Source organism: Canis aureus, chromosome 32, assembly GCF_053574225.1.
Source record: "Canis aureus isolate CA01 chromosome 32, VMU_Caureus_v.1.0, whole genome shotgun sequence".
Taxonomy (NCBI): Eukaryota; Metazoa; Chordata; class Mammalia; order Carnivora; family Canidae; genus Canis; species Canis aureus.
Genome location: NC_135642.1, coordinates 44,212,472 through 44,235,011, shown reverse-complemented (window position 1 = coordinate 44,235,011; position 22,540 = coordinate 44,212,472). Strand labels below are relative to the sequence as shown.

Below are 22,540 nucleotides of genomic sequence, written 5' to 3'. Positions count from 1 at the left end.
CCGCCACGCCCTCGGCCGCGAGTCCCGAGCGGAGCGCCCGGTGCCCGGCCCCGATCTGCCCCCGCGCCCTGCGGAGCCGCGGCGGGCGCCAAGGCCGGTCGGGCCCCCCAGCTGCAGCCGCTGGGAGCGCTCAGCGTGACCCGACGGAGCTCCTGGGTTCGTGGTCGCCAGGTTCTGGGACCCTCCCTCCCCTGCCGTTTGTGCGCGCTCCGTCTCTGCCGTCCCTGCCGTCCCTGCTCCCCTTCCTGGAAACCTCGCTTCGACGTGGGCACCCTCAGGGCAGGGGCAAGCGCTCTCTTCCCACCGGACACTCCCCCTCCGGGTGCTTGCGTTTTACCTACTCTCAGTTAGCATCTCTCGGCCTCAGACGTCCCAGTTTCTCTCTCCAGGCCTGATTCTGCTCCTGAGCCCCAGATCCAAAGGGTTGAGCACCCGGATACCTCCACTTGACCCTCTCGAAACCCAACCCATTATCTTACTTGTGACGTGTAAGACAGCCTCGTGGGAGATGATTTACACACCACACCACTCACCTACTTAAAGTGGTGGTTTTTAATACATTCACAGTATTGTGCAACCATTGCTACAATTAATTTCTGACTGTTTTCATCACCCCCAAAGGAAACCTCATACTCATTAGTAGTGACTTGCCCATTTTTCCCTCAATTCCCTATTCTGGACTTTTCGTGTAAAGGGAATCATGTAATATGCAGTATTTTGTGATTTAACCTCTTTCAGCATAATATTTTCAAGGTACAGTCACACTGTAGCATATATCAATACTCCAATCTTTTTTGTGGCTAAATGATACTCCATTGTAGGGACATATCACGTTGGATTTATCCATTCATCAGTTAAAGGACATTTAGGTTATCTCCACTTTTGCATTATTATGAATAATGTTGCTATGAGCATTTGTATGTGAGTTTTTAGGTAGACATGTTTTCATTTCTCTTGGGTACATACCTAGGAGTAGAACTGGGTCATACGGTAACTCTGTGTTTAACTTTTTAAGAAATTACCAGATTACTTACAAAACCAGCTGCACCATTTTACATTCCTACCAGCAGTCAATGAGGGTTCCAATCTCTCCACATCTTTCCCAGCCCTGTATTGTCTGTCTTTTGGATGACAGCCATCTTCGTGGGTATAAAAAGTGGTTGTGATTTTTATTTTCCTAATGACTAACGACATTCAATAGCTATTCATGGGTTTATTGGCCATTTGTGTATGTCTCTGGAGAAATGTCTATTCAAATCCTTTGCCCGTTTTTAAGTGGGTTACCACTCGTTAACTTTTGCCACAAAGTCTGTTTCAGTTATTGATCTGCCAAATAGTCTGGTGCCCTTCCTGAAATGCCCCTTTCTCAGCCCCACTGACTTGCTTTGGCCAATAACATTGAACAGAAAGGAGTGCCTGGGTGGCTTAGTGGTTGAGCCTTTGGCTTAGGTTGTGATCCTGGAGTCCTGGGATCGAGTCCCTCATCAAGCTTCCCGCAGGGAGCCTGCTTCTCCCTCTGTCTCTGTCTCTCTTTAAAAAAAAAAAAAAAAAATATGAGCAGAAGGGTCAATTCCAAGCAGAAATTTTAAGAGCCAGCTTGTGCGTTTACCATGTCTCTTTTCCATTTGCCAGCAATTTATTTCAGAGAAAAGTTATTCCACCAACCTGGGTTCCAGAGTAAAGATGACATGAAACAGAACCAGATTATGTAATTGCATGATTCCCCGATGGACACATAGCATTTGTTTTAGTAAGCCACTTAGATGTTTGGAACATTTGTTACTGCACCATAACCTAGCCTGTCCTGAAGTACTACTTGTCATATATGCTCTGTGACTAGCTCTACTATCTCTCCAGGCTCCTTGACATGGCCCAGAAGGCTTGAATCAGGCTTGATAACCTCTTCAGCCTCATTTCCAGTCCATTTCCTCAACTACTCTATGCTCCAGACAAAATAAAATACACTGAGACCCTGAAATTCACTTCTCCTTCTCTCTTTCTCTCCCTACCCTGGGCCTTTGTTCATGTTGTTCCTTATTACTGGAATAGTATTAGCTATCTTTGCCTAAGCTTTTTCTATATGCAAACTAGAGAGAGAGAGAATCTCGTTTAATCTGAAAACAGCCCTGAGAATTAGGTAATTTCTACTATATTACAAATCAACAAAGGCCCTAGATTAACTTTTCCTGAGGCAGATAGCTAGAAGTGGGTAGACCTAAGATTTGAAGATTTATTAATTTATTTGAGAGAGTGAGAGAGCGCGCATGCGTGACTGGGGGTAGGTGAGGAGGGTGAGGATCTCAAGCAGACTCCATTCTGAATGGGGAGCCTTATGTAGGGCTCAATGCAGGACCCATCACTGGGCTCAACACAGGTCTCAATATCACAACCCTGAGATCGTGACCTGAGCCAGCATCAAGAGTTGGTCCCTTAAAAAACTGAGCCACCCAGTGCCCCAAGTAGAGCTAGGATTTGAACCCATGTCTGTTTGACTCTAAAGCCCCTCTTTGAATCATGCTATGCTAATCTGCTAGAGATAGTTAGCTTTTATTGAACCCTTACTATGTAGCAGGTATCATGCTAAAGCACTTCACATGGACTATATTTAATATAATATTAATTAATATTAATATATTATTAATATTTTATGTAAAGAAATTACATGAAATGGAAGTATAAAATAGTGGTGTCCCACAGCAGATCCCTCTCCTATCTTAGGAAACTGACCTTCCCTTGTTTAAAGATCCTGAATGTAGCAGTTGCCTTTGCAAAGAAAGAGATGTATATTCTCTCTGAATTCTATCCACCACCCCTCATTGCCTCCAAACCCACTTCTATAATCAAATCCAGGAACCCAGGACAGAATTGTAAGATCTATTCTAGGAACAAAAAAAAAAAAAAACAACAACAACAACATACAATCAAAGAATTGCAATACCTTGTGTATTTATATCAACAGTAACCTAGAAAACTATACAGGAGTAAATTCTAAGGATGTTACATCAGCAAAGATAGCCAGGCTATCATCATATTGATGAGCCAGGCTAAATTGAAATATAGACGTCCTTACCTGAAATTCTGAATTCGATGTACTAAGTCGAGAACCTAGAAGCATCTTTAATAGTTTACTTGGTTGGTTGACTTCAATGAAGCTGAGATGCTAGAACTTCAGTCACATGATGTGGAGAAATGAATTTAAAAGGTCTTATTCAAAAGAGTCAAGCCACAGGGTAAAAAAAAAAAAAAAAAATGTGAAAGCATCAAGGTGATGGGAATGTTGAAGTGGATATATTATCCTGCTCACCCTTTTCCTGACCAGGCTTCCTGGAAGGGACTGATGGGCACTAAGGCACTGAGAAAACATAAGTGGGAGAAACATAGACTTCCTTGAAAACTCTGCAATGACTGTCCTCTCTAGATCAAGGAAGATTGAAATGGGTTTTCTGACTCCCATGGTAATGTTGGCAGAATGGCAGAGGCCACATGAGACACGGCCATCGGAGACAAGGGGTCACAATTACCATAATGGACAGCAGGGGTAAAGTGGCAATCAGAATGCTTTGACCCTCAGAAATCTGTGGGGGTACTTACCTGATGACAAGGTCTCTAAGAATGAAATAGATAGGCAGTCTACCGAAGTATTACTTGATATATACAACTGGGAAAACTATAGGTCTAGTGCACAGAAACCTGACTTGAGTTGTCACAAAAGGAAGTCCTGGTGTCTCATTTAGTTCCCAGGTTTAGTTATGCCACATGCCCAGGACCCAGTGACTGAAGGAGAAACTGGGTCCCCTTGAGGAAGGACACTGCAATATTGTCACAACTATATACTATAAATATTTCCCTGAGCCTTTCCCAAAGGAACCTGTAACCGTTAACAAGGCGAGTGTGCACTGAGGAAGGGGACATAGCCAAACTTTTTGAAGGATTATTAGATACTGCTCTGAATTTATGCACATCCTCAGGGACCTGCTGTACTCTGCCACATGTTAGTAATGACAATCAAAAAGACTGTAGAGTAAGTTGTCAACTTCACAAGCATTAGACAGCTTAGATTAAGCTGAATAGATTTAGAGCTTTGGGTGATCAAATAATAAGTTAAATTTATATCCCAGTCCCTCACCCAGAAGGCTCAGTGGCTTATGTAGACACATGCTGAGGCAATTTCTAGGTCCTAAATGCCTATTTGGACTAGGCGTACTTGGCAACTGGCAGCTTTTCTGCACTGGCTCCCTGACTCATAATGAGAGGACTACTGTGGTAGGTAGAGCTAAGTGGAAACCCCTGGAACTGCCCTTCTCTAACAAAATAGTAAGCCAAAAGTAATACCACATCCCTGAACTGCAGGAATTAGTGCCACCATGAAAGATTTGATAGATGCAGGAATGATGATTCTCATCACACCTCCAACTCCTATGTTTGATAATTACAAAACTAAATGGTGATTTCACTTGCAGCTTCTGATCCAGATATGGTCTTTGCTAGAAGAAATCAATATTGTCGTGCCATCTAGTATGCAGCTATTATTTGACAAATCATTTTCCCCTCATATCAATTAGCACGGATAATGAGAAACAGCAAAGTTTCACTTGTCAGCAATATACTTTTACAATCTTACTCCAGCGTCCTGTCAACTCTCAAACTGTTGTCACAGTATAGCCCACAGTGATCTTGACCACCTAGACATCCCACAGAACATCACTCTGATCTACTACATTGATAACACCATGCTGATTGGTGAATAGGAAGCAGCAACCATTCTTAGTAAGACACGTGAATGCCAGAGTCACAAAAATTCAGTGAAAGGATTGTTGCAATAACTCTCTGTAGCAGTGGTTTTCAACCAGAGGCAATTTTTTCCCCTCAGGGACATTTAACAGGAAATACCTAGAGAGATTTTTGGTTGTCACAAGTAGGAGTAAAGGAGTTAGTGGCTACCTACATCTAGTGGGCAGAAGTCAAAGATGCTGCTAAATATCTTGAAATGCACAGGACAGCTCCCCATAACCAAGAAATATGAAGCTCAAATGTCAAGATTAGGTCAAGAATCCTGGCCTCAAAATGAAAGACAAGTTTCTGTACCTTGCACATCCTAATAGAGGATGTCTTGGTGGGCCTCTTTGGATTTTGGAGGCAACATATACCACATTTGGGTATATTTCCCTGACTCATTTACTGAGAAACCTGTGTTCGTAGGGAATGAAAATCTCTGCAGCAGGTCCAGCTGCTACATTGCTACTCAACCCTAATAATTCAGAAGATCCAAAGTGTCTGTGGCAAGTAAGGATACTGTATGAGCCCTTCGGCAAACACCAAAAAAAGAGACCCAAAGCCCAGAATCCCAGGGTTTTGACACAACACCATCTTCTCCTCTGCTGGAGAACACTGGACTCTGGTAGAGACTGGGTCTTGATAACATCAAGATTGATGTGATCTCAGCTGTCATTCTTGAACTGCCATAAGATTGGACATACATAGCAACAAAGCATCATCAATTAAAAATGGTATAGAAAAGATTATTACACTCGAGCAGGTCAGGAGGAAGTTGCATGGATAGCTAGCTCAGCTCTCGAGCCTCATGAAGAGGCTGTCAGAGGGGGAAAAAACGTGTACCTAGTTTTAAAATGGGTCTGCACAGTATGTTAGCATCAGGTGGAAGTGGACTGCTGTACTGTCACCATTGTATTCAGGAGTCACTCTGAAGGAAAATGGTGAAAGTCAACTCTCTCGGTGGGGAGAACTTTGGGCAGCACATTTGGATGTCCATTTTGCCTGAAGAAGTCATGGCCCAAAGTACAAACAACTTCTGACTCATGAGTAGTAGCTCATTATTATGCCTGCTACTCAGAGACTTGGAAAGAATAATACTGGAATATTGCTAACAAGGAAATCTATGGAAGAGGTATATGGATGGACCTCCCAAAACTGGCCAATAGTAAGAGGATTTTTTTTTAATTTTTATTTATTTATGATAGTCACACACACACAGAGAGAGAGAGGCAGAGACATAGGCAGAGGGAGAAGCAGGCTCCATGCACCAGGAGCCCGACGTGGGATTCGATCCCGGGTCTCCAGGATCATGCCCTGGGCCAAAGGCAGGCACCAAACCGCTGCGCCACCCAGGGATCCCAGTAAGAGGATTTTTGCTGTTCATGTGAACACTCATCAAAAGGCATTCACTGCAGAGAAGGCTTTCAATATAACCAGGTGGATGACCCATTTTATGGATGTTGATCAGCTCCTTTGTTAAGCCTCCTCCATCCTTGTTGAGTGGGCCTGTGTACTTGCAGCCATGCAACAGGAATAAGGGTATCCATGGGCTCAAGAATGTGACTTCCCTCTCCAAGGCAGAAAGCTCAGCTTGCCCACAGCAGAGGCCAATGTTGAGCCCCTGTTACAATTCTTTGGGGGCAGCAGGGACATGTTGATTATGTTGGACCTCTTCCATTATAGAAGAGCAGAGATTTGTCCTCACTAAAATAGGCACTTTTTTCTCTTTCCCTATCCAAAATGGTTCTGCCAGCAACACCATTTGTGGACTTAATGGAATGTCCTTGATTCCATGATTCATTGTCATGATATCCTAAACAAGCTGCTGCTGCTCACCAAAGATCTCATTTGACAGCAAGAGAAATAGGCTCACATTCTTAGATTTCACTAATCTTATCAAATACCCCATCATCTGAGAACAACTTACATGGTAGATTGTTGGAACGACCTACTGAAATCATAACTACAGCACTACCTGTAGGATAACACCACTGTGAGACAAAGTGCTGTCCTACAGAATGGAATACATGCTTTGAGCCAGTGACCAACAGATGGTGCTATTTCTCCTATAGGCAAAATACCCAGGGTTCAGAAACCTAATGAATGACCCACTGACAAAATTTACTTTTCCAAATACCCAGGGTTCAGAAACCTAATGAATGACCCACTGACAAAATTTACTTTTCCTTCTCCACCAATCTTAGACTCTTCTAGTTTAAAAGTCTTAGTTCCTGTCTTAGTTTAGGTTCTTGTCCTAAGACAGGTCTTGGGGTGCAGATAGTTTGGGCAATGATCCCAGTAAGCACAAATGAAAAAGAGAGGAAAGTGAGCCAGAAAAGGGGAAAAAAGCCAATAAATGTGTGACAATGAGTAGATGAGCACTGAGTCTCACCAAGAACCCTCTGAAAAACAGTGTGGAACAAGCTTCAGAATTGTCCTTCACGGAGATGGGAAAGCAAAAGTATATACCCATCAGCTCCAATTCACAGAACATTCTTTCATGTTTCTAGGCTATACTCCCCTTTGGCAGAGTGTCAGAGAAAGCCCACCAGAAGAGACAAAAGGGAAAGCTGTCAGATGGACTGGTTGGATATGGAGAGAGATATCTACCTCAGTCAGCTACAGTCCCAAGGGAGGTGCGCTTTCAAGAGTACACAATAACAGCCCAAATGAGAGTAAATGAGAAATAGAAATGAGTAAATGAGTAAATGAGAAATAGAAACTATCACCTGACTATTTTGGGGCCTTCATGCCACTGAATCATAGCCAATAGAGAGGCTGTAATACTGGATGGAGTGCTAAGTCCAATTAACAATGAGGGCAGAGAGGACCCTATCTGGTATCCAGGGGAAACACTGGGGCAACTCTGTTTTTCCATCTCAAACAGGAAAGTTTAAAGGAAAAACCCAAAAAAGGCAAAAACCAAAAAGGCAAGACCAGTAGGACTCAGATTCTTCAGGAATGAAGTTTTGGTCATTACCCAGGTGAAAAACCACAAACAGAGCACTGACTAAGGACGACAGAAGCATGGAATGAGTAGTGAGAGAATGACGTGATAAATATCAACTCTGCCCTTAGGCCAGTTATAGGAATAACAGCTATGCATATTTTTGTTATGTATATATTAATATTAACCAGTTTTTTTTCTTTTTCCCTCCCTCTTCTTAGACTATTTCGCACAAAGAAGGTCAATGGTATTTAACTTTGTCCATTAGTTCATATGTAACCAGACCATAAGAAATGGTTTATTGGGAAGACTGAATTCCCTAGAAATCTTGGACTTTAAAATGGCAGTGATGGCTCATCTCACCCACGTCCAGGAGATGACGAGGGCATCTTCATGTGTGTGAAGCAAAGCTGCATCCTGTTAGGAAGAAGCATGATACTGTGATAAAGGGGGTAAATATTTTGAATAGCAAGCGGTGTGGACTGTGACACTTATTTGCCTATTTGCTCTTGGTCCATTCCCTGATCTTCCCCTGCTCTGCTCTGACTCTAGGGGAACTACATTTTCTGGCATCCCTTAGCAAGCGGCTTCCAGGTAGCTTTGGCCCGTAGAAGGGAATAGTGGAGGGTAAAAGGAGGGAACAATCAGGGTATTGTGCTCTCTCACTCCTTCTCAGGCAACATGTCCATTAATGGCTGTATGTCCTCCATGTCTCCAGCTCTCTCCAAACAATTTAGAAGGTGGGAGAGGCCAGCTATCCCTGGAGTTTCTGAGGGGAGTGAGGCCCTGCCAACACCTTCTTTTCAGCCCAAACTGAATTGAGACTTCTGACTTCCAAAACTGTAAGGAAGTTAAAAAATGTTTTAAGCCCCTAAGATTATCATAATTTATCACAGTAACTGTAGGAAACTAACCAACATTCCTTTGTGTACTTTTATGTATCTGCACTTGACTGTGTTCTCTAATTTAATCCTCTTAACAACCCTAGGAGATAGGTATTGTAAATATGAGGAAATCAAGATATAGGGAAACTAAGGAACTTGCTCCAGGTGTCACAGTAAGAGACGAATGTAGCCAGGGCCACTTGACTATAAAGTCCATGCTCTTTCCACAATGTCACACAGATCTCCTCATCTCTCTGGGCTTTGATTACTCCATTCTCCTTCCACTGCACTAATCCTGAAAGTTCCAGGGGTGCCTGGAAAATGAGTTAGTATGTTACTACCTTTCTCCAGAGAGAGGAAGGAAGGTCTAAGTTGGTCACGTCGCTGCCATCTTCTTGCGCAAACTGCTCAGAGGATCAGTGACTCTGGAGCAGTCAACCAAGGGGTACCTCGTTCTGTTCCCTGGGAATACTAAATGTAATTTTCTAAATTTTATCTCATGGAGAAGAGGTGCTACTACCTCCATCCAAGAAGAGCATCTTGGCATCAGAAAGGAGCTGAGGTTTGTACACTGGTGTCTAGCTACAGCAACTTCATGAATGGGGAAGCCATTGTGGTGCATCCCGGGGATCGACTCAGCCTCCATGCAGAATCTTCCTGCATTGCAAAGCCTGGGTAGCTGAGAACTACCTTTTCCAGCCTCCTTTGCAACTAGGTTTCTGAATGTGAACTAGTTTCTGATGATGGGATAAACTCATAAAATATAATGCATAGAAGTGAGATAAAGTTTAAAGCCACTCCTTTAGCCTCTATACTATCAAGAAAACTTGTGAAAATGTGAATTTTTTCTGCTCCTGGATCCCCGCAGCCATTTTCCAGAGTTCTGAGTACCAAGAAGCAGTGAAGTCATCCATGGTGGCAGTGGCAGCAGCTTCTTTTTTTTTTTTTTTTTATTTAAATTTTTTTTTTTTTTTTTTTTATGATAGTCACCAGAGAGAGAGAGAGAGAGAGAGACACAGGCAGAGGGAGAAGCAGGCTCCATGCACGGAGAGCCCGACGTGGGAGTCGATCCAGGGTCTCCAGGATCACGCCCCGGGCCAAAGGCAGGCGCCAAACCGCTGCGCCACCCGGGGATCCCGGCAGCAGCTTCTTGATTACAGTTTCCAGATCCCTGGACCAAAGCTATGGAGGTATGTCTTAAATAATTCAAATGATAACCTTGAAACGTGGCTGATAGTCCAGTTCTGTATTTTCTGGGAATAATTTCTAGTGGTCTAGCCTAGATCTCGCTCTCTTAGACCTTACATGCATCAATTTCTGACACTAAGTTTCTTCCTGTAAAAATTACCTAGAATGATTTCTACTTTGTGCATTGAAACTTGAAAGATAAAACTTTCAACTAAAGTAGCAAATATGACAAATCAACTCAGACCAAATTTAGAGTTGCCACTTAAGTGTAGAAATCCAAAAAACAATTAAAAAATAATAATATAAAAAGTGTAGAAATCTAGTTGTTCAACAAATATTTATGAGCATCTACTATAGGTTAGAAACTCTGCTAGTCAGTGAAGAAATACCAGTGAAAAAGAGACATAGCTACACTTTTACATGGCTTAATTCAGGTTGGAGAGGCAGACACATAACCAGGAATAGAATGTTATAAATACTCTGGTAGGTAGAGTACCCTGTATCACAAGGATACATAAGAGGAAGTGGTATCTCAGACTTTGAGTTAATCAGAGTTCACAGAACCTAACATGGATTCATTTAAAAAGAAAATAAATTTGTTTGAATTTGAATATTTGAATATATATATGGAATGATATTATATCAGTGTTACATTTTCTGGTTTAAATAATTGTATGGGGACGCCTGGGTGGCTCACCAGTTGAGTGTCTGCTTTCAGCTCAGGACATGATCCCAGGGTCTGGGATCGAGTCCCACATCAGGCTCCCTGCAGGGAGCCTGCTTCTTCCTCTGCCTGTGTCTCTGCCTCTCTCTGTGTCTCTCATGAATAAATAATATCTTTTAAAAAATAAATAAAATAAAAAATAATTGTATGGTGTTTTTATATAATCAAATATCCATGTCTTAGAAAATACACACTGAAGTATTTAGGGATACAGAGGAATGTTTACAACTTACTCTCAGATGAATCAGAAAAAAATATGTGCGTGTGTGTGTGTATGTGTGTGTTGAAAAATAGTTAAGGAACTGGGCACCTGAGTGGCTTAGTCAGTTAAGTGTCTGACTCTTGATCTCAGCTCAGGTCTTAATCTCAGGGTTGTAAATTCAAGCCCTGCATTCGAGCCCTTAAAAAAAAAAAAAAGTTAACGAACTTCCATATTACCTTCATTTAAATTTACCAATTGTTTACAGTTTGCTCCATTTGCTTTACCCTTCTTCCCCAAGCTTGCTCTCTTTCTCCTTCCTCCCTCCTCCTAAGGGCATATGGTTCCTTAACAATTCTTGGCAATTTTGCTCTTAAGTATGAAATTTTATAAAAATCAAACTTTGCAAACCAAAAACCATGATAGAGAAGCTGTTTCCAGAACTGCCGGGAGGGTAGGAGAACATGTTTCAGGCTCAGTGCTACCCAGCCAGGAACATATCCAAAATTCACACCCTGGAATTTGTCATTGAAGGTACCACTGCTGCCCAAGGACCTGGATCATTCTGTAATGTTGCTGTTGTCTAGTAGTTCCCTGCAGTCCTTCTGTGGCTCACTCTTGATATAGAGTATTGGGCAATTGTATCTGGTTAGTGGTAGGTCCTAGATCCTGTACTTACACTCCAACTGTAAGGAACGTAAGACAGTGAGTATTTGCCAGTTTTAGCTTCTAGAGTGAGAGGCAGACTTTTAAGGTGGGGAATTCTCCAATCATCAAGAAGAAAACAGATGCTAGTTGAAAAGGATGACGATATTCACTAGAGTTCACTTCTTTGCTGTCCAATAGTAACATGAAGTCTTCTTCCCATATTTAATACTAACAGAAGAAAAAATTAAAATGTGCTCACTCCCTTCTTAAAAGGATGATAACCTCCCATTGGTAGCTGAATCCAGCTTGAATCTCTGTGTGGTACTCAGTCCTCTTGTGGTCCTATCATGATCCTGTCTCAGAATTCTGTAACCCATGAGTGAAACTGCAAAGCTAACCACCCACCAGCATGCCCTGGAAGAAAGGGATGGAAAAGAAAAGAAAACTAGTTTAAAATATATGCATAGCAGAACAAGTGAGAAAATTAGGCAGATTCTATAACCTTTATTTTTGCAAATAGTTACAAAGCTTTAATTGATATTTCTAGCCTCCATCCTCTAGCACCCATTTCATGTCCTCTTGTACAGAGCAACAACTCCAGCTAGTCCAGTATCATTACCTGTTTGAATAACTCAAACCTTCATTCCCAAGCGATCTGAATCCTTGATAGTTTTGCCCACCTAAGATTGTTGGAGTCTTCCATTAACTTTTCCACTGGACATGGCAGTACTAAGAATGACCCCAAGATCTGTAAGTCCCAGCCACAGTCCTTTAAGCCTCTACTGTTTATCAGTGACACTCTCTCCTGATTGTGAGGATCAATCAGCCCAGCCAGCACCTTTTTTGGCTTGTCTTCCTAGTGACATGGAGAACTTAAGGCATCCAGGTGGCAGTCTTAACTTCCAATTCAGGAGAACCAGTGTGTCTCCTGGCAGAAGCATTTCTCTCATGCATACCAAGATCTCTAAACCAGCCCATCGAGGATCATGGGGATGGAAAACAAAACATTTTCTAATTTGCATTATGTGTGAAAAGTACACTTCCCACTTCCATCTTGGAACTTAGACTTTTGCAATGGGAAAAAAATAAGACTATAACTTGGTTGCGGACTTAGAGCAAGCAACCTTAACCTTGGAAAATCTGCTAGCATTATTACTGAGTTTTCAATAGAAATCATACCTCTCTATAAGATCACTTGTTTCTGAGTGATGGAATAAATAAATATAACCAGTGAATCTCATAGATACCAGTTCATTGCTGTAACTCTTTCATCAAAGAGAGTTTTCTTTGTCAGAAGCGATATTACATGGGATAACATGATGGTGTATAAGATATTTAAGGACTATGGATGGTGGTATGGTCTGAGGCATGGTGAGCAGGCATATTGAATGGTACCATCAGACAGCAATTACCCATATATATCCCATTTCAATTCTAGGCATCCTACTTCCCAAACAATGCCTTAATTTTCACATAAGAGAAAAACTGTGTGTTAATAGGTGCCTAAATTCAGCAATTGAAATATTAATCTGGTTTTCAGCCATCTACAGGTATAGGAAGCCAGCAGATGGTTTTCAGTCCACACCTCCAGTCATCGTCACTGCCCAACACAATTCAATGAAGGATCACATAGGCTAGTGTGTTGGTTTTGTTTTTGATCAATAGCTACTACCATAAAGAGGAGATCTGGTTGAAGAAAAATGTGTACAAAACAAATGACGGATTTAGTACTAAGTACCGGAAAGCAAAATTTTATTTTTTTTAAAGATTTTATTTATTTATTCATAGAGATGCAGAGAGAGAGAGAGAGAGAGAGAGAGGCAGAGACACAGGCAGAGGGAGAAGCAGGCTCCATGCAGAGAGCCTGACGTGGGACTCGATCCCGGGACTCCAGGATCATGCCCTGGGTTGCAGGCGGCGCTAAAACGCTGCGCCACCAGGGCTGCCCGGAAAGCAAAATTTTAAAAGAAAAAGTAAATGACTGGAAATAATTTCTCAGTTGAATTTTTCTCTAACCAAAAGAGGGTTCAAAATGCTGTATTTCAGTTCCTGAATACAGATCATAACAATAGATCACCTGCACCAACTAGCTACTAATCCAGTGCTTCTCATGCACTTCATTGAAGAGCACTTCATTGTTTTCATCAGGTGATCATCTAGCTTGTGTTTGAAAATCTAAGATGACAGGAAATTCAACCTAACCTGAGACCACTCTAGCAGCTACAAAGCTCTCCCTGTGGTAAATTGAATTTCTTGTTACTGTAATTTACGACCTTGAAACTAATTTCACATCTTGAAGTCTTTCATATTTCATTGTTAATGAGGTTTCTACACACACACACAATTTTCCATATAGAAAGTGAGTCAAAGTTTATTAAAATGCTTTAAGAGGACATAGTTATGGAGCAGCCCCGGTGGCTCAGCGGTTTGGCACCGCCTTCAGTTCAGGGCGTGATCCTGGAGACCCAGGAGCAAGTCCCACGTTGGGCTGCCTGCATGGAGCCTGCTTCTCCCTCTGCCTGTGTCTCTGCCTCTATCTCTCTCTCTGTGTGTCCCTCATGAATAAATAAAATCTTAAAAAAAAAAGACATAATTATGTATGCCAAGATATGCCATGATTCAATTTTAATGTTTTTTTTTTTATATATATATATAACAGTTGAAGTCTAGGAATTGCCTCCTACAATAACTTAGGGTCATGTGGTCTTCCCAGCTATTAAATATCTATTGGATGAATGGCTGCTTTCTTACTTGGGAGAAAGAATTGGGTGCCTGTAGTTTATTTGGCAGAGATTTTAAGTAAGATTTCCTAGAAACAACCTGAAATGGTTACTTGTTTGCATGTGACTTATTGGAGTGCAATCAGAAGAGACAGGGAGTGGAGGGAGGAAAGTAGGATAGGCAAGGAACTATGCAAGAATGGGGTTCCAGGTGAAATCTAGTTTCAGCTTCATCCTACAAGAAACTGGGGAGTATAAAGTACATTGCAGACCTGTCTTGCCTTGAAGCAAGGGAGTAGAACTTCTGTACATTTGCCCCAATCAATTATTGGTCACAGTTCATGAAATGGGAGGTTGGTAGAACTTCCAGGAATCTCTAGCCCCAGAGGCTTCAAACATACAAGAGAAATCCTCCAGAGAAAGTTGCAGGCATGGCCCATTATTCCCAGCTGTGGCAACTAGGGTGGTGGACATAACAACCAAAGTGGGAAAAGGGATCTCAGACTCAGCAATGTCTGCCACGGTCTACCTCTTGCAGTGTTCAGATCCATGTGCTTTATACATTGGGTTCATTCTATCCTATCAGGGCTTCTCCAGGATTCTGGTCAATTACACTTCTGGCAAAAATGTAAGGAAGGAGGGTGTGGGAGAGGAGCTATAGCCTCTGCTGCTGTAGCTGGACCCAAGGCCGTTGATGATATTCAGCATCTCTCTCCTCCACCTTCCAATCTAGAGTCTCCTCATCCAGGTTGTCCTTCTGCTGGTCTAGGTGCCTTATCTGGTAGGATGACTCAATCCTCATCTGTGAGGAGCCTGAGCTCCTGACTACCATGCCCTTATCAGATATAGTTCCATTTATAGTTAAAATTACTTGAGAGGGGCGCCTGGGTGACTCAGTGGTTGAGCGTCTGCCTTTGGCTCAGGTCATGATCCCAGGGTCCTGGGGTCAAGTCCCACACTGGGATCCCTGCAGGGAGCCTGCTTCTCCCTCTGCCTATGTCTCTGCCTTTCTCTCTCTCTGTGTCTCTCATGAATAAAATAAAATCTTAAAAAAAAAAAAAAAAAACTGCCATGAGAGTTTCAAGAGACTCCTTAGTGGATCACTCAAGTACCAAACATTTCTTTTCTTTAAAAAAAAAAATAGGGTAGCCCCAGTGGCACAGCGGTTTAGCGCAGCCTACAGTCTGGGGAGTGATCCTGGAGCCCCGGGATCAAGTCCCACGTTGGACTCCATTGGAGCCCGCTTCTCCCTCTGCCTGTGTCTCTGCCTCTCTCTCTCTGTCTCTATGAATAAATAAATAATCTTAAAAAAAATAAAAACAAAAAAAAGATTTACTTATTTTTATCTAAGAGAGAGAGAGTACACAAGTGTGGGGAGGGGAAGAGGGAGAGAATCTCAAACAGACTCCCCACTGAGATCAGAGCCTGATGCAGGGTTCAATCTCAAGACCCTGAGATCATGACCCAAGGCTAAATCAAGAGTCATACATTTAAACAACTGAGCCACCCAAGTGCCCTGCAAGTCCCAAACACTTTTTGCCGGTCCCCACTGTGCAGCAGCAGACCTGTCTCCTCATGATTATCCAAGTCAATTTCCTTCACAAGGTGGTAACCCCTTTCTACTGGTACAAAGAACCCAAAGTGGCAAAGTGGTAGTCATGGTATTAAGTTCAGTGGGACTTTTTGTTCCCTGGTATCCTCTTTCTGGAAGGCAGGTATACAGCCATAGGACCTAAAGTTACAGAGACAAAAAACCAAGTTCTTCCAACAGCTTTCTGACATTGATGGTGAGTGGGGCTTCTCCTACTTCTATTCTCTGGTTCTCAGACCCATGTACTCTGTTGACTGGGGACATAGCACTATATAATGATTGCTGGTTTAAGGAATAAAGAAACATAGAGACCTATCCTCACAAAATATCATCCTAGCGAGATACTCATTCTTTACCAAGGCACAGTAGCATACCTAGAGATGCTTTTTAAATGATTAAAAGAGTTTATAGAGAACCAGAAGAGATTATGAAACATCTCACAGTCACTGATAAAACAAGCCAAGTATCAGTACAGATATAAAAGATCCATACTCTGCAATGAAAAAATGTTACCTATTTATACATAAAAAATTGATATACATGGGCAGCCCAGGTGGCTCAGAAGTTTAGCGCCACCTTCAGCCCAGGGTGTGATCCTGGAGACCCGGGATCGAGTCCCACCTTGGGCTCCTTGCATGGAACCCGCTTCTCCCTCTGCCTGTGTCTGTGCCTCTCTCTCTCTCTATCTTTCTGTGTTTCTCATGAATAAATAAATAAAATCTTAAAAAAAAAAAGAAAATTGATACACAATTTTTAATATACATAGAAAATTGTAATCAACAACTTCAGAATACAGGGTTTTTTTTTTTTTTTTCCCCAGTGTACACATGCAGAATTCTTTAGAAGACACAGGAAGCAGGAGTCTAAGATCTGGCCTCTGTACTAGAATAAATAACAGATACAATCATGCCTGTCTTGCCCTTCTGTGTTCCAATTCCACTCTCCTATTGAGTGCTGGGGGAAGAGGGTTGTTTAGTCAGAGCATGAGATCCTTTTACTTTGGGAACTATGAGTAAAATATAGGAGCCATATTTTGGGGGAGACTCAAAGGTCTAATTTATTACACTCGATTCCAAAATAGGTTACACGTTCCTAGAGGTGAGATGGCTCTAGATGAACCAGCATTTGGGGGGGGGGGAGGCGGGGGGAGGAAGACATGCTACAAGAAAACGAGAAGACAAGGAAAAGCCTATCAGGCAAAAGTTTGATACACAGAAATGACACTGAGAAATTCCTGAGATGGAATGTGGATATCTGGTGAGGAATTTTAGCTTGTCCCCAGAACTTATAAGACATTCTAGGCTATGTTCCTCTGTTTTCTTAAGCTGTTTCGTAGATAGTAGTAGCTTCCTTTGTATCTTATTTTTGTATAAGGCATATCTTGTCTTCAAAAATATATGTAACACATATGGAAAAAACTCTGGAAAATTAAACATCAATGCTAATAGCAGTTATTTATAAGTGGGATCTGTGATCTTTATTCTTTTTGCTTATTTGTATATACTGACTGGCCTAAAATAAACAAGCATTCATTATATTTGTAATTCCTTTGTTTCTGCACCACATCACAGTACAAACCTTTTTTATTTTTTTTGACAGAACCCAACCTCAAAAGCCCACAGACCTTAGTTTGATCTTGAATCAAAAAATTTGAAGCCCAAATCACTCGCAAGTCCCAGAACACCATCTTGTGATGGAGTTGCAATCATAGCAACTGTGTTTTCTCTGTTAGTTGGATCTGAGAACATGTAAGGCTTGAAAGCATGGTGTGACTATAAAGCAATCTTGAGTTTTCACCCTAAAACACCCAAAACTTATACATTCAGGAAGTATTGTCTTTCAAAGAAGCCACTCTGCTCACATCAGTTCTGGAGTTCCTCTGATAAAATGGTCTTCAGAGCTGAGTTAGTAATGCTGAAAGAAAATCAATTTCATTATAATTCACAAAAACTCCTTAGTCTACAGTCTTACTCCTCCTTTTGCTCCTTGTCTCACTTCCTTCTTTAGCTAAGTTTTATCCCTCCCTTCTTTGTACTCTTTATTTTTACTGCTATTGTGTTTGACTAAGACTTCAAGGACCTATTGCTGAAAACCTGGGGAAGAGTGTGGGAAAGGTTCTGAGGCTTATAAAGACTGGGATCTGGGGGGGAGGGGGAAGTGGAAAGGAGTAGACAGTTGGATTGTGAAGCCCAAAGGTAAAGTGACATAATTTATCACCTTATTCTGGAATAGTTTTGAGAGTGAAAGGTGACATGATTAACAATTACGCCAGGTCAACCAGGATATGCACTTAACCCTATGGATTTAGGGAGCAAGTCAGGAAAGGCAACTGACTCATATCTGTCCACTTGGTCCGCTTTTAGGGCCAGCAATGGGTGTAACTGGCCTGAGGCCATAAATGTGAATTGCCGGATATAGAGAATGGCTTCTATTTGAGGATAGAGCTGTCATTACATTTGATCATTGGGACAGATTCATGTTTAATTTAAGGAACTCTCATTCGGTAAGAAACAGTTACATTGAATTTCTTGGAATTACTCCTTATACGTTATTAAGATTTTATGACCACTTACACACTTGTGGATACTCCTTACAAATGAAAATATTTTCTAGGTATTATAACAGTCCCACTCACCGGCCTATTTTCTGTCACCGTTGAGGACTCCATTATAACCCTGGGATTTTCACATCTCCTTTCCTCAAAAGGCTAATAAAAGATTAAACAACCAACAAAATCCCTCTAATTGTGTGATCATCCAGTCAGCTGTCCCTTCATTCACTGCCCTATAGTCTGTTCCTTTGTCTTGTGTTTCCCAACTTTGGAAAAGCTACAAACTCATTGAGTTTGTTGGCTTTTCCACTTCAGCTGTTTATTGGGCCAAATCTCACTCATTCCCATGGGAATTGGCCTATAACACAAGTGCCCACACCATATATGTTAAGCACTGCTTCATTCTTTAAGCCGCTGTTCATCTATAACACACATTTTACCCAACTCAAAAGAAATCGATACACTGTCTCCTTTAGATAGTTTCCAAACTAACTCTCCTATGGTACATACTTCTAAAAGAATGTCAGTTCAGCAGAATAAATTCCACAAAAATTTATTGAGCTCCTCTTACTAGTCGGAGCACTAGTGAAATACAGGCACAATCACACATTTCCTGACCTCGAGGCTCCCGCGTCCTTGTAGTAGGTGTCAACAGAGTCACAGTAGATTGTGCTAAATGCTGTAGCAGAGCACAAATATGCACAATGGTGGAACAGTGATAAAACAGAGAGACCTAGGAGATCAAAAGTGTTGGTAGGCAGGGAGTTAGAAAAGGCCTCCTTTAGGAAATATTTGTGTTGAGTCTGGAAGGTTGAGTAGGAATTTTCTAGGGAGAAAGAAAGAAAAATAAAAAATTTTGAGCCCCTTCTATAGGTCAGATACATAGATTATTTAATAGTCTCTACACACAAAACTTACCATTTTTTTATTATTCAAGTTTTTAGTGTCAAGAAAAAAAAAAAAAGATGAAGCCATTTGTTCAAGGTTTCATAGTGAGTGGGCTATGGAGACTGATTCAAACTCTGTATGTTTGATTCCAAGATAGTGCGTGCTCTTTCCATTGTACCATACTGCCTTCCAGCAGGGCAGAAGGGCATATGATTAGTAATTTTTAATGCTGTATGATGCATTATAAAGTTTAAGGACAGGCAAAACTTACCTATGATGAGAAGGTCAAAAGAGTGACTACATTTAGCAGAGATGATATCTAGGGAACAGGAAGGGGATTTTTTGGGGTGCTGGGCAGGTTTCACAGGTGTCTACACATCTAAAAATTCATTGAGCTGTACACATAAGAGTTGTGCACTTTACTATCAATTATACCTCAAAATGTAAATAAAAACCAATTTGTTATGTGCTATGCCTTTTATAGGTCAAGAAAGCTGATCTCTGGATCCTTATAATCCCCTTTTTTGATGAACAGTCTGCTTATTTTAGATATTTATTTTTCCCTGAATAAAATGGATTAATCATAGGTAATGACAGTGCATCGATCTTGCCTCTCGAGTATAGTCTTTATTATAATCTGCTTCCTCACATTCCTGACTGCTGAGATCATAAAACTGTGGATTTTAAGAGATGAAGAGTTGCTTTGACACTTCTACAGGGGGTGCCACATGATCCTTTTGAGATTCTTTTTTTTTTTTCCTTTTGAGATTCTTTTTTTTTTTTTTTTTTAATTTTTATTTATTTATGATAGTTACAGAGAGAGAGAGAGAGAGGCAGAGACACAGGCAGAGGGAGAAGCAGGCTCCATGCACCGGGAGCCCGATGTGGGATTCGATCCCGAGTCTCCAGGATCGCGCCCTGGGCCAAAGGCAGGCGCCAAACCGCTGTGCCACCCAGGGATCCCTCCTTTTGAGATTCTGATGAAAGGGAAAACCATAGACCTCTTCTCCTGAAATGTACATACACACACTTTGTACAAGATTTTGAGATTACCACAACACTAAGGACCCACCTAGCCGCCCTAGGATCTCAAATTCAGATCCTGGGAGCTAGCCCAAACCTTTTCCTACAGAGGAACAAAGGAGGCCCAAGGAGGGAGAGCCGCCTGTGTAGGTGCAGAGAGGAGACAACCCAAGGCTTCCGAGGCTCAGACACTTATGCTCTTCGCCCCACTGCCTCTGCAGGTATCATAGATTTCCTTTGCCCTAAAACCTCCACGCGTGGAGACTCAGATCCCAGGAACTTCCGTAATACCTTGTATCCCACCTTTTGTAACTGGAATCACATCAGAAGCTAGTCAAAGTTTACCTTGTACTTCCTGGAGAACAATAGGTACAAAGTGTAGCTGGGAACATTTGTCTTTTTTTTCCACAGACTGCCTCAAAACCCGGAAGTGAGGTTAAAATTAAAATGTCCCAGTGAGGGCAGCCCCCGTGGTTTAGCGTTTTGGCGCCACCCTCAGCCTGGGGTGTGATCCTGGAGACCCAGGATCGAGTTCCACATCGGGCTCCCTGCGTGGAGCCTGCTTCTCCCTCTGCCTGTGTCTCTGCCTCTCTCTCTCTCTGTGTCTCTCATGGATAAATAAATAAAATCTTAAAAAAAAAAAAAAAAAAAAGTCCCAGTGATCCCTGGGTGGCTCAACGGTTGAGCACCTGCCTTGGGCCCAGGGCATGACCCTGGGGTCCCAGGATCGAGTCCCACATCAGGCTCCCTGCATGTAGCCTGCTTCTCCCTCTGCCTGTGTCTCTGCCTCTCTCTCTCTCTCTGTGTCTCTCATGGATAAATAAATAAAATCTTAAAAAAAAAAAAAAAAAAAAGTCCCAGTGATCCCTGGGTGGCTCAACGGTTGAGCACCTGCCTTGGGCCCAGGGCATGACCCTGGGGTCCCAGGATCGAGTCCCACATCAGGCTCCCTGCATGTAGCCTGCTTCTCCCTCTGCCTGTGTCTCTGCCTCTCTCTCTCTGTGTCTCTCATGAATAAATAAATAAAACTTTAAATAAATACACTGAGGGGGGCACTAGGCAAGATGAGCACTGGGTGTTATGCTATATGTTGGCAAATTGAATTCCAATTTTTTTTTTAAATTCTCAAATAAATAAAATGTCCCAGTAAAAAAAATTTTCTTTTTTGTTTTTTTGTCTTTTGTTTGTTTTAGCGAAATCCAGTCTAAGGCACGGCCTACATTTAGGCCTACATTTAAGGCTTTGCTCGGCATTTGCTCTTTCTAACAACTGAAAAGATCCCGTTTGAACTTCACTGCGCTCTGAAAAACCTTTCAATGGTCTCTGACCAAAAGAACAATGAGGGGATCCCTGGGTGGCGCAGCGGTTTAGCGCCTGCCTTTGGCCCAGGGCGCGATCCTGGAGACCCGGGATCGAATCCCACGTCGGGCTCCCGGTGCATGAAGCCTGCTTCTCCCTCTGCCTGTGTCTCTGCCTCTCTCTCTCTCTCTCTCTGTGTGACTATCATAAATAAATAAAAATTTAAAAAAAAAAAAAAAAACAATGAAAATTCCGACCCGGACCCGGGAAATCTGTCCGATTTGTGGCCGCCTCGGTCTTTCAGCCTGGACCAGGATTCCTACTCGGAATCCAAACAGAGGCTCTGAGGCGGCCCGGAAGGCCCCGCTCCCGTGCGGAAGGCCTGACGGAAACGCGCTCCGGCTGCGGCCCGGCGACCCCTCGGCGACCCCTCAGTGGGAAGCGCCGTAGGCCGTTTTCCTTCACGACCGTCGGGCGTCATCTCGTTACCGCCCATTTTACACAGGGAGCAAACGGGTTTTCCAAGGTCAAGTAACTTGGTCAAGGTCACAGAACTCAAGCCACGAAACTGAGCATCAGGAACAAGTGTACTTCGGGGGCTGGCTCGGTCCGTCCGAGCGGGCAAAGCGCGTACCTGGGAGACCGGGAAGGGCGTCCCGCACGCGCCTCCTCGGGGCGAACGCGGTTCTTGGGACGGCGGGTTTCCCACCCAAACCTGCAGCCCTTCTCACCGACGAAGGCGGATGGACACCTGGGCGGGGCAGGGACGTCCCGGCCACACCGCTGCTGACGGGAAGACAGGGCGGGAGGACCGCGCGCAGCAGTGCCACGGCCGCAGCCGGGGTCTCCGCTCCCGGCAGCCCCCGCCAGCCCCACCGCGGCCCGCCCCCGGCGTCGGGAGGCCCAATCAGCGGCACGGCCTTGCGCCGCGCCCCGCCCCCGGCGTCGGGCTGCCCAATCAGCGGCGCGGCCTTGCGCCCCGCCCCCCGCCGCGGCCCGACCCGGCGTCGGACGGCCCAGTCAGTGGCACGGCCTTGCGCCGCGGCCCGCCCCGGCGTCGGGCGGCCCAATCAGCGGCGCGGCCCTGCGCCCCGCCCCCCACCTC

General features: G+C 43.1%; 1 protein-coding gene and 1 long non-coding RNA gene across 4 annotated transcripts in view; both read right to left on the bottom strand.

Moving 5' to 3' along the window:
• SCAPER (S-phase cyclin A associated protein in the ER) overlaps window positions 1-362 on the bottom strand; it is a 421,844-nt gene extending 421,482 nt beyond the window's left edge. Inside the window, exon 1 of the mRNA XM_077882048.1 lies at window positions 342-362. The gene's annotated coding sequence lies outside the window, so the exon portion shown is untranslated. The remainder of the gene's footprint in view (window positions 1-341) is intronic.
• Window positions 363-10,656: 10,294 nt separating this feature from the next.
• LOC144303593 (uncharacterized) lies at window positions 10,657-22,311 on the bottom strand. 3 transcript variants are annotated; one of them, XR_013370615.1, is made up of 3 exons: window positions 22,070-22,311; window positions 18,844-19,051; window positions 10,657-11,777 (listed from the first exon to the last, which is right to left on the bottom strand). It is a non-coding gene; the product is annotated as an uncharacterized LOC144303593 (long non-coding RNA). The 3 variants fall into 3 exon arrangements; XR_013370614.1 differs by lacking the exon at window positions 10,657-11,777 and adding an exon at window positions 14,015-17,588; XR_013370613.1 differs by lacking the exon at window positions 10,657-11,777 and having other exon boundaries at window positions 18,763-19,051.
• Between the last annotated feature and the right edge of the window lie 229 nt (window positions 22,312-22,540).